This window comes from Dasypus novemcinctus, chromosome 12 (genome assembly GCF_030445035.2).
Source record: "Dasypus novemcinctus isolate mDasNov1 chromosome 12, mDasNov1.1.hap2, whole genome shotgun sequence".
In the NCBI taxonomy this organism is placed as follows: domain Eukaryota; kingdom Metazoa; phylum Chordata; class Mammalia; order Cingulata; family Dasypodidae; genus Dasypus; species Dasypus novemcinctus.
The window spans coordinates 102,637,175-102,650,359 of NC_080684.1; positions in this window are offsets into that span (position 1 = coordinate 102,637,175).

Consider the following 13,185-nt stretch of genomic DNA (forward strand, 5'->3'; position numbering starts at 1 on the left):
TACCAGTATTCCTCCGCTGCCATTGTTGAACCACTCTGTGATCCAGAACTTCCTGAAAAGTGAAGCCCAATATAATGTCAGGATCCCTTACTAGCAAAATGGCATATAGCGATGGGTATAAAGGTTAGATAAAAAGCAGCAAGAGAAAAGAAAACCATCACATACAAGGGAAACTCCATAAGATTAAGTGCTGATTTCTCATCTGAAACGATGGAGGCAAGAAGGCAGTGGTATGATATAGTCAAGGTACTAAAGGAAAAAAATCTCCAACCAAGAATACTCTATCCAGCTAAACTAGCATTCAAAAATGATGGAGAGTTCAAAATATTCACAGATAAACAGAAACTGAAAGAGTATATCAACAAGAAACCTCCCCTTCAAGAAATTCTTAAGGGAATTCTGCAGGAAGAAAGGAAAAAACAGGACAGTCAGAGATGGAGGAGAGTGTAAAAGCAACAAGAAAGACAAAAATAGAAGGGGAAAATAAAATAATACAAACAAAATATAACAAACACAAATCCAACCAAAATATGGCTACCATAAATAACTCTCTAAACGTAATAACACTGAATGTCAACGGATTAAACTCACCTATCAAAAGATTCAGACTGGGACACTGGATAAGGAAATACGACCCATCTATATGCTGCCTACAAGAGACACATCTTAGACCCAGAGACTCATGGAGGTTGAAAGTGAATGGCTGGAAAACAATCATACAAGCAAACAACAACCAAAAAAAGGCAGGAGTAGCTATATTAATATCAGACAAAATAGACTTTAAATGCGAAACAATTGTGAGAGACAAAGAAGGATACTATATTTTAGTGAAAGGGACAATTTGTCAAGAAGATCGAACAATCATAAATATTTATGCTCCTAACAAGGGCGCCTCTAAATATGTGAGGCAAACGCTGGAAAAACTAAGTGAAAGAATAGATGCATCTACAATTATAGTGGGGGATTTTAATACACCACTATCAACTCTGGACAGAACATCTCAAAAGAGAATCACTAAAGAAACAAAACATTTGAACAGTATATTAGAAGAGCTGGATCTAATAGACATATATAGATCATTACACCCAAACACAGCAGGATATACATTTTTCTCAAGCGCACATGGAACATTCTCCAAGATTGACCATATGCTAGGCCACAAAGAAAGGCTTAATGAATTCAGAAAGATCGAAATCATACAAAACAATATCTCTGACCACAGTGGAGTCAAGCTGGAAATTTGCAAGGGACAGAGACCCAGACTTCACACGACAATTTGGAAATTAAACAGCACACTCTTAGAAAAACAGTGGGTCAAAGAGGAAATCTCAAAAGAAATCAATGACTACCTTGAAACAAATGATAATGATAACACCACATACCAAAATTTATGGGATGCAGCAAAAGCGGTACTGAGAGGGAAATTTATAGCCATAAATTCATATATCAAAAAAGAAGAAAGAGCAGAAATTGAAGAATTAACTGCACATTTGAAGGAATTAGAAAAACAACAACAAAGTAACCCAACAGGAAGAAGAAGGAAGGAAATAACAAAGATAAGAGCAGAACTAAATGAAATAGAAAATAAGAAAGCACTTGAAAAAATAAACAAGACCAAGAGCTGGTTTTTTGAGAAGATCAACAAAATTGACAAACCTTTAGCGAGACTAACAAAGAAAAAAAGAGAAAAGATGCAAATACACAAAATAAGAAATGAGAAAGGTGATATCACCACTGACCCCACAGAAATAAAGACTATCATAAGAGGATACTTTGAAAAACTATATTCCAACAAAAATGACAATTTAGAGGAAATGGACAAATTCCTAGAAACACATAAGCAGCCCATACTGACGAAAGAAGAAATTGATGATCTTAACAAACCAATCACAAGCAAAGAGATAGAATCAGTCATTAAAAATCTCCCAACTAAGAAGAGCCCAGGGCCAGACGGCTTCACAGGTGAATTCTACAAAACATTCCGGAAAGAACTAACACCAATCCTATTGAAACTATTCCAAAAAATCGAAACAGAAGGAACACTGCCTAATTCCTTCTATGATGCCAACATTACCCTAGTACCAAAGCCAAACAAAGACACCACAAGAAAGGAAAATTACAGACCAATTTCTCTAATGAACCTAGACGCAAAAATACTTAACAAAATACTTGCTAATCGTATTCAACAACACATTAAACGAATTATACACCATGACCAAGTGGGATTTATCCCAGGTATGCAAGGATGGTTCAACATAAGAAAATCAATCAATGTAATACACCATATAAACAGATTGAGAGAAAAAAACCACATGATTATATCTATAGATGCAGAAAAGGCATTTGACAAAATACAGCACCCCTTCCTGATAAAAACACTGCAAAAGATCGGAATACAAGGAAACTTTTTGAACATGATAAAGAGTATATATGAAAAACCTAAAGCCAACATTGTTTACAATGGCGAAGTCCTGAAATTCTTCCCTCTAAAATCAGGAACAAGACAAGGATGCCCATTGTCTCCGCTCCTATTTAACATTGTCTTGGAAGTACTGGCTCGAGCACTGAGACAAGAACCAGATATAAAAGGCATTCAAATTGGAAGGGAAGAAGTCAAAATTTCATTATTTGCAGATGACATGATCCTATATATAGAAAACCCTGAGAGATCTTCAACAAAGCTCCTAGAACTCATAAATGAGTTTAGCAAAGTCGCAGGTTATAAGATCAATGCGCAAAAATCAGTAGCATTTCTATACACCAATAATGAGCAAGATCAGGAGGAAATCAAGAAACAAATACCATTCACAATAGTAAATAAAAAAATCAAATACTTAGGAATAAATTTAACTAAAGAGGTAAAAAACTTATACATTGAGAACTATACATGATTGTTCAAGGAAATCAAAGAAGACCTAAATAAATGGAAGAATATTCCCTGTTCATGGATAGGAAGACTGAATATTATTAAGATGTCTATCCTACCAAAACTGATCTACACATTCAATGCAATCCCAATAAAAATCAACACAGCCTTCTTTAAGGAACTAGAAAAACTAACTATGAAATTTATTTGGAATAAAAAGAGGCCCCGAATAGCCAAAGACATATTGAAAAAGAAAAACGAAATAGGAGGAATCACACTTCCTGACTTCAAAACATACTACAAAGCTACAGTAGTGAAAACAGCATGGTACTGGCATAAGGAGAGACACACAGACCAATGGAATCGAATTGAAAGTTCAGATATAGAACCTCATGTATATAGCCATATAATATTCGATAAAGCCACCAAACCCTCTCAACTGGGAGAGAATGGCCTATTCAACAAATGGTGCCTGGAGAACTGGATAGCCATATGTAGAAGAATGAAAGAGGATTACCATCTCACACCTTATACAAAGATCAACTCTAGATGGATCAAAGACCTAAATATAAGAGCCAAGACCATAAAGACCTTAGAAAGCAGTGTAGGGAAACATCTACAGGACCTTGTAATAGGAAATGGCTTCATGAATATCACACCAAAAGCACGAGCAGCAAAAGAACAAATAGATAAATGGGACTACCTCAAAATTAAAGCCTTCTGCACCTCAAAGGAGTTTGTCAAGAAAGTAAAAAGGGAACCCACACAATGGGAGAAAATATTTGGCAACCATATATCTGATAAGAGACTTATAACTTGCATATATAAAGAACTCATATATCTCGAAAACAAAAAGATAAACAACCCATTTAAAAAATGGGAAAAAGATTTAAACAGACACTTCTCCAAAGAAGAAATACAAATGGCTAAAAAGCACATGAAAAAATGCTCCAAATCCCTAGCTATCAGGGAAATGCAAATCAAAACTACAATGAGATACCATCTTACTCCCATAAGATTGGCAGCCATGAAAAAAACAGTAGAATACAAATGCTGGAGAGGATGTGAAGAAAGGGGAACACTCATCCATTGCTGGTGGGAATGCAGAAGGATCCAACCATTCTGGAGGACAGTTTGGCAGTTTCTCAAAAAATTATCCATAGATTTGCCATATGACCCAGCAATACCACTGCTGGGTATATACCCATCAGATCTGAAAACAAGGACACAAACGGATATATGTACACCAATGTTCATAGCAGCATTGTTCACCATCGCCAAAAGTTGGAATCAATCCAAAAGTCCATCAACAGATGAGTGGATCAATAAAATGTGGTATATACACACAATGGAATACTACTCAGCTGTAAGAACCAATACACTACAATCGCACGTGATAACATGGATGAACCTTGAGAATCTTATGTTAAGTGAAGCAACCCAGGCATTGAAGGACAAATACTATATGACCTCAATGATATGAAATAAGTTAACTGCTTCAGAGAGCTAGAGTCTGGAAAAGTGGCTTACTGGAAATCGGGGGGTGGAGGAAGGATGTGAGTTAATGTCTGTAGGGGTGGAATCTGTGATGAGCTGGGGGTAAGTATGAGCACAAAGAAGGGACAAAATGGGGGCAAGGGGTTACCTTCGGGTGGGGTTTTCTGGGTTTGAGGGGGGCTGGGGATGGGAAGAGGGGTAATATGGTCCAAGAAATAGGTGGGAGGGAGGGGCAACATACAAATATGGGAGAGTGCCAGAAGTTTGTTGAGAACTAAATGTTGAGTAAAACGTATCAAAGTATAAGTAGGAGGGTCACCTGGTTAGGACGCTCAGGGGGTATGGTCTGATGCGGGATGGACCCCGGAGGGAATAGCTGAAGGCTCATTTTGCCAAGGTGGGTTCTACCATTGGGTGGGGTGGACCCATATCCTGGGGAAGACTAATGCCGTCGAATAGAGAGAACTGTATCTCTCGTGAGAAAGGACGGCTCCCAGGGCATTAGATTGGCAGGCGTTGTGGGCCCTAAGGGGAGGGGAAAATGGATGTGCAATGGATAGAACAAAGGTAAATAAGGGGGCAAAAGAGGAGTTATGTGAGAGTACACGAGGATGAATATAAAACAGCTAATATTACACCAAAAACATATAGGGGACGACAGACTAATAATGAAAACCATAAGACAAAACATAGGATAACTAAAAAATTTAGAAAACTGTACAACCTAAAGTATGGACCACATAGTAAGCACAAATGTTACCTTGTTTGAAAACTATAGTTTCGGAATCTGTACATCAGTTTCAGGAAATATGATATGAATAAGTTAAAAGATTATTGCTGTGGAAGGCAAAAGGTTTTATGGTGGATCTGGGGAAATACTGTATATTGTATATATGAATTTTGGTGATCTAAGACTCTTCTGAAGCTGACATTATGTTGGGATTCACTTTACGGGAAGTTTTGGATCACAGAGTGGTTCAACAATGGCAGCGGAGGAATACTGATATGGGATGTTATTGACAGGATATATATGGTTGACAGGGAGTTATACAGGGCATATGCCCAGGGTATATGGTAATGTCTATATATACTCATAGTGGAAACAATTAAAAACAACAGCTGGGGGGGTACTGGGCTCCTGGCCGGGGGGTCACTGTTGTGGGCCCTGGGAGAGCAGCGGCAATCCTCCAGGTGCAACGGCAAGAACCAGGAAGGAAGGAGGGCCCAACAGTGGGCCCTTGATATTAATGGCTGCACTTTTGAGCCTATGCACCTGCAATAAGAACAAGGCCTAGAGTAGCATTGTGCCTGGGGGTTTCCTCCTGACAGCCTTCATGTTACTCAAATGTGGCCACTCTCACAGCCAAACTCAGCGTGTAGATGTGATGCATTCCCCCCAGCGTGGGACACGACACCCGGGGATGAGCCTCCCTGGCACCGAGGGATCACTACCACATACCAGCTGAAGAAGCAACTAGAAAATGACCTTGAATTAAAGATTCAATGCGGAACAGCAGAATATACCTGTCTACATATAATAACATGACTTCGGGAAGCGGTTTGACCTAATGTAAGGGGGAAATGGAAAGGAGAAATGAGATTATAAGGCTGTGAGTCTCTAAAAAAGAGTCTGGAGGTTGTCAGAAGGAATAGCCCTATGTACAACTGAACAGAGTCTAAGAGACAGATAAGGTAGATACAACCCCAGGTATTGGTTCTTTTGAGGGATAAAGAGACCCACGGGTTCTATGGTCATGGCAGAAGGGGTTCACTGCCATGACAGATGGCCCTTCTTTGGAGCTGGTGTTTCTGCGTGATGGAAATGGACTCAGAGGGGATCTCTTTTCACAAGACTTGCATGCTACTTTATTGGAATTGTAGTTGGTGCTGAGTTTAAGATATATGTAGGGGATTTGAATCTCTGGACTGATAATATGACACCCAGGCCCAGAGCCTCAACAGACTTCAGCTCCTACACTTTGACTTATTGGACTTACTCCACTCAGCTAACATGGAGTTGAAGAAGGTCAACCACCACAGCATGGAGCCTAGAGTGTCTACAACTAGAAGCGGGAAGAGTGCATCCAGTACCCATGTGGAATCTAAGCCCTCACTTGACATAGGTGTGCAATGGACACAACCAATCCAATGTCCACAGAGGAAATGTGAAATGGGTGTGGGAACGGTAGCCATGGGGGCTGCTGGGTGTGGGGAACGGGAGGAAGAGATGAGATGTGGAGGCGTTTTCGGGACGTGGAGTTGTCCTGGATAGTGCTTCACGGACAATTACGGGACACTGTAGATCCCCCCAGGGCCCACTGGATGGAACGTGAGAGAGTCTGGGCTATGATGTGGACCATTGACTATGGGGTGCAGTGATGCTCAGAGATGAACTTACCAGGTGCAATGGATGTATCACGATGATGGGAGAGAGTGTTGCTGTGGGGGGAGTGGGGGGCGGGGGCGGTGGGGTTGAATGGGACCTCATATATATTTTTTAATGTAATTAAAAATAATAATAATAAATAAATATTAAAAAAATAAAAATAAATAAAAAAAAAAAGAATTCAAGGTAAAAAAAAAAAAAAATAAAGGTTAGATATAGAATATGTGTTGACATGGAAAAATTCTACATCCTATCTTTTTCTTTTTTTTTTTTTTCCCTAATTATTGAACTTCTCTTCTCACGAGCCCTAGACCACAGCAATTCATATATACAATATATAGCACTCCCACACATCCACCACAAAACCTTTTCCCTTCCACAGCGATACTCTTACAACCTATTCACATCATATTTACTTACAGTGATGTACAGAGTCTGAGACAATAGCTTTCAAACAAGGTGACATCTGTGCTTACATTGTGGTGTATACTTTAGGACACACAGTTCTCTAAATTTTTAGTTATCCTATGTTTTACATTATGCTTTACATTCTCGGTCTGTCGTCACTTATATGTTTATGGTGTAATATTACATATTTTATATCCATCCTTGTGTACTCATGCGAAACTCCTCTCTTACCCCACATTTACCTTGGTTCCACACATTTAACATCCATTTTCCCATCCCCTTGGTGCCCACAGTGACAGCCAACCTCCGTTTCCCGAGGAGCCATGTCCAGAGATACTTGCAACAGTGTTCAGGGCCTAACTTGCTCAACTGCCAACTGACTTTTTTAATGTTCAAATATTTCAAAATTTTAAAAAAGATTTATTTGTTTGTATTTGTTTATTTCTCCCACCCACCTTGTTGTTCACACTCTCTGTCTGCTTGTCTTCTTTCTTTTGGTGGGGGGAGGCACCAGGAACCAAACCTGAGCCTCCCAAGTGGGAGGGAGGTACTTAATCGCTTGAGCCACCTCCACTCCCTGTTTATTGTGTCTCTCATTGTGTTTCCTCACTGTGTCTTTTGGTTGCATCATCTTGTTGAGTCAGCATGCTGTGTGAGCTCATTGCACCAGCCCGTGGTGTTAGCTTTATGTCTTGCATTTATCTTCTTTAGGAGGCACTGGAAACCAAACCTGGGACCTCCCATGTGATTTGTGGGAGCCCAGCTGCTTGAGCCACATCCACTTCCCAACAACTGACTTTTGAAAGGGTGCCAAGGCCATTCAACTGGGAAAAAAAGTTTCTTCCAAAAGTGGTGCTGGGAATGTGATGTCTACATGCCAGAGATGGAAGGTGGACCCCTCCCTCACACCATATACAACATGCAATTCAGAATGGATCAAAGATTAAAATAGAAGAACTAGAAATAGAAAACTCCTAGGTAAAAATATAGGGAGAACATGGGAGGTCCAGGGTTCGATACCCAGGGCCTTCTGACCTATGTGGTGAGCTGGCCCACGCACAGTACTGATGCGTGCAAGGAGTGCTGTGCCATGCAGGGGAGTCCCTGTGTGGGGGAGCCCCATGCTCACAGAGTGCGCCCTGCAAGGAGAGCCACCCCACGTGAAAAAGCACAGCCCACCCAGGAGTGCCACCGCAAATACGGAGAGCTGATGCAGCAAGATGACGCAACAAAAGGAGACAGAGTTTCACAGTGCTGCTGAGGATACAAGCAGACGCAGAAGAACACACAGCAAATGGACACAGCAGACAACAGGGGAAGGAAGGGGAAATAAATAAATAACTTTAAAATATATATATAGGGAGAGGAGTAGATGTGGTTCAAACAGTTGGGCACACACTTTCCACCTGGGAGGTACCAGGTTTGATTCCCAGTGCCTCTTAAGGAAGAGGAGCAAGAGAGCAAGTTGATGTAATGGGCTGATGAGGCAAGCCAACGCAACAAAATGACACAATGAGATGATGCAACAAAGGGACACAATGAGGAAACGCAATGAGAAACACAACAAGCAGGAGCAGAGGTGGCTCAGATGATTAGGAACCTCCCTCCCACATGTTCAGTTCCTGGTGCCTCCTAAAAAAGAGAAGACGAGCTCACAATGAACAGACACAGTGAGAGCAAAAACGAGGGTGGAGGAGGGAGAAATATATACAAAATACATCTGAAAAAAAAAGAACTTATAGTGATGCATCCTCAGATTCTGTGTTTTGCAATGGTTTCTTAGACTTTATACCCAAAGCACAACCAACAAATGAAAAAAAAAATAGATAAGCGGGACCTCATCAAAATTTAAAACTCTTGTGTATCAAAGGACTTTATCATGAAAGGAAAATAACACTCTATACAATGGGTGAAAATATTCAGAAACCACATTCCCAATGAGTTTAATATCCACAATATATAAGGAAATCCTACAAGTGAACAATAAGAAGGCCAAAAAAAAAAGCCTTTTAAAATGATCAAAAGGCTTGAGTAGAAATTTCTCCAAAAAGGATATACAATTGGTCCAAAGGCATGTGAAAATATTCTGAGCATCATTAGTCATGAGGGAAATGCAAATCAAAACCACAATAGGATGCCACTTCACATCCCCTAGAATGGCTATTAAGGAAAAACACAAAAAGTGTTGTTGAGGATGTAGAAAATAGGAACATGAATTCACTGCTGGTGGGAATGCAGAATGGTGCACCTGCTGTGGAAGACAGCTTGGCAGTTCCTCAGAAAGCTTGGTATGGAATTACCATATGATCCAGCAATTCCTCTGCTGGGTATATAACCACAAGAACTGAAAGATGGGTCTCAAGATATTGGCACACTGATGTTCAGAGTGGTGTTATTAATGATCGCAACCAAGTGTCCATCATCTGATGAATGGATAAACTAAATGTGGTATATACATACAATGGATCACTATTCAGCCCTAAAAAGGAAAGAAGTTCTGATACAAGACAGCATGAATGCAGCCTGAAGACACTGTGTTGAGTGAAATTAGCCAGACGTGCTTTGCCATGTGACAGAGTAGCCAAGAATTACCCGCAGCCTGTCTTCACAAAGAAGGATGATGCTTTTAAAGACTGATGCTGTATTTTTTTTATTTTTAAGACTCTGTGTTTCATTTTGTAAAGTTAATATCAATATGTCTTCAAGTTTTTTTTAACTTTCCTCCTGCAATGTGTAATCTATTTTTCACCTCAGACATTGTAGTTTTCATCTTCAGAAGTTTAATTTGCATCTTTTTAGATCTTCTATGTCTGTATTTAACATGACCAGGCATTCCTCTAGCTTCTTGAACATATGCAATATAGTTATTAATAAGAACTGTTTTAACCTCCTTGTATATTAATTCTATTGTCTATCTGTATCACTTCCAGATCAATTAGAGTGATTGATTTTCTCCTCATTATGAGGTGTATTTTTTCTTTTTGAAAATTATGGTCAAATATACATAACATAATAATCACTGTAACCATTTTAAATGTACAATTCTATGATATTAAGTACACTGTCAATGTTGTACAACTTTCCCAGTATCTATTTTCCAAATAGTTTCATCATCTCAAAGAGAAACTCATACCCATTAAACAGTAATAACTCTCCATTCCCCTTTTCCCCCAGCCCCTGGTAAGCATTATTCTGCTTTCTCTCTCTATGAATTGGATTTTTCTAAGTATTTTAAATAAAAGAAGTAATATAATATGTGTCCTTTCATGTCTAGCTAATTTTACTCAACAAGATGTCATCAAGGTTCATCCATATTGTAGCAAGCTCTCAGCACTCATTACTTTTTACAGTTGAATAATATTCCATTGCATGTATACACCACATTTCATCTGTTAATGGACACAGGTTGCTTCCACCTTTTGGCTATTGTGAAAAATATTGCTATTTTACATTGGTACACAAACATTTATTTGAGTCTCTGTTTTGAATTATTTTGAATATATACGTAACAGTGGAATTGCTTGTTCATATGTTTAACTTTCTGAGGAAGTGCCAAACTGTTTTCCACAGCAGCTGCACCATTTTACATGCACACCAACAATGCACAAGGGTTCCTATTTCTCTGCATCCTTACCAAAACACTTATTATTTTCCATTTAAAAAATAATAACTATCCTAATGGGTGTGAAGTGGTATTTCATTGTGGTTCTGATTGCATTTCTCTAATGACTAATGATGTTGAACATCATTGCATGTGATTTTTGGCAATTTGTATATCTTCTTTGAGGAAATGTCTATGCAAATCCTTTCCCAGTTTTAAATTGGGTTGTCTTTTGGTTGTAGAGTTGTAGGGATTCTTTATGTATTTTGCCCATTAAACACTTATCAGATTATGGTTTCCAAATAATTTCTCCAGTTCTGTAGGTTCTTTTCACTTTCTTGCTAATGTCCTTTGATATACAAAAGTCTCAAAGTTTGATAAATTCAAACTGATTTTTTTTTCTTGTGTTTCACATGCTTTGGGAGTAGCATCTAAGAATCCATTACTACAGTGTCTTAAAGATGTTTCACTATATTTTCTTCTAAGAGTTTGGTCTTCTTAGCTCTTACATTGAGGTGGCTGATCCACTTTTGAATTAATTTTTGGATATGGTGAGATGTGGAGTTCTAAATTCATTCTTTTGCACGTGGATTTCCACTTGTTCCAACAACATTTCTTGGAGAGAATATTCTTTCCTCCATTGAATGGACTTGGCGCTCTTGTCAAAAATCACAGGTCCAAGCTTTGGGAATGATAGTGGTTTAGAAAGACAGAGGACTCACTTCTTTCCCAGAAAAATTGCTAGAGGACAGGCAGAAACAGCTTGAAAAGAATGTCCTAGGGTTTAGGACACCAGGACAAGGCTGGACACCACCCAGAAGGGAGAGGCACACAGGGGAAAACAGTCTCGATGGGAAGACCGGGAGTAGATGCAGAGCTGCAGCTGCTGGCGCGCTACCCACCCCCCACAAGCAGACAATTTTGAATCCTCTGACTGGGCAGTGACTACAGACAGGGTGTGGGGTGGGGCGCAAGGATCCACCTCGGCAGGGAACAGGAGAGAGGGACGCAGCCTGGGCTGACCCAGTTTGGCCAACAAGGTGGGTCTGCCGTGTCCTGTGCTCCTCTGGGCCGGAAGAGGCTGTGCCGCTGCTTGCCCTGGGGGCTGGCACAGGCCTGAGGAGACCTGCCCCTCTCAGTCCCCTCCTGACCAAGCCTGGTTGTTGAGGACGCAGACGGGGGGATTCTTCCTACCCAGGGAGAGGGAAGGGGCTGCCTGCAAAGGCTGGAGCCTCTGAGAGAGTTTAAATTCCGAGGCTCTGAGCCTCCAGGCAGGCTCCTCTCTAACAGTGATCCAGGTGGTGTTGCAGCAAACACACTCTTCCAGGCTTTGAACTGAGAGGGCTGCCAGAGAGCACCACCTGCTGGTGGGCCGAGAACATGCACATGAGGAAATTAATGTAAATAAGTGAGAGGCCTTTACCTGGCCTTTACAGCCATCCTCCCCCAAGCCCTTGGAAGCAGATCTGCAACCCATCACTGGGTCCGTGGCCCAGATGTGAGCAACAAACAGGATAATCCTAAAGCCCTAGAACAGGTTGAACCAAGAATCAAACTATGGCAGTAACAATGACTCCCACTACTAAATACCTATGGAAAGAGAGAGAAATGGAGCATCAGAGCAAACTCACCATCGTAATCAGTTGCCTAGACATCAGCAAAAAATTACAAGCCATACTAAGGAAATGGAAGAAGTGGGTCAATGAAGGAATATATCAAGCTCCAGATGAGACAGGATTTGAGACAACTAATCAATGAAATTCATAAAAATTTCCAAAATCAAATGAATGAGTTGAAAAACAATATGGCTAAAGAAATAAAGGACATCAAGAAGACTCTGACAGGAGCAGATGTAGCTCAGTGTTTGAGTGCCTCCTTCCCATGTACAAGGTCCTGGGCTCAATCCCTGGTACCTCCTAAAAACAAAACAAACAAGGGAATGGATGTGACTCAAGCAGCTGAGTGCCCTCCTCCCACGTGGGAGGTCCCAGGTTTGGTTCCTGGTGCCTCCTAAAGAAGACAAACCAATAACAAGCAGACATTGAGCAAAAACAATGAGCAACAATGAGCAAAAAACAACTATCAGACAATGAGCAAAACAATGAGCAGATGAGCCAAAAAAAAAACCAAAACAAGTGAGCAGGGAGTGGGTGTGACTCAAGCAGCTGAGCACCTGCCTCCCACACAAGAGGTCTTGGGTTCAGTTCCTGGTGCCTCCTAAACAAATAAACAAACAAAAAACAAATGAGAAAAAACAACTCTTATTGCCGAGGTGATGTAGCTTAGTGGTTGTGTGTTTGTTCCCCATGTATGAAGTCCTGGGTTCAATCCCCAGTACTTCCAAAAAAAAAGAAGGAGGGCGGGGCAAGATGGTGACTGAGTGAGCTTACCTGACGGTCTCTCCTGCAAAGAAGTGGTTGGGCAGCG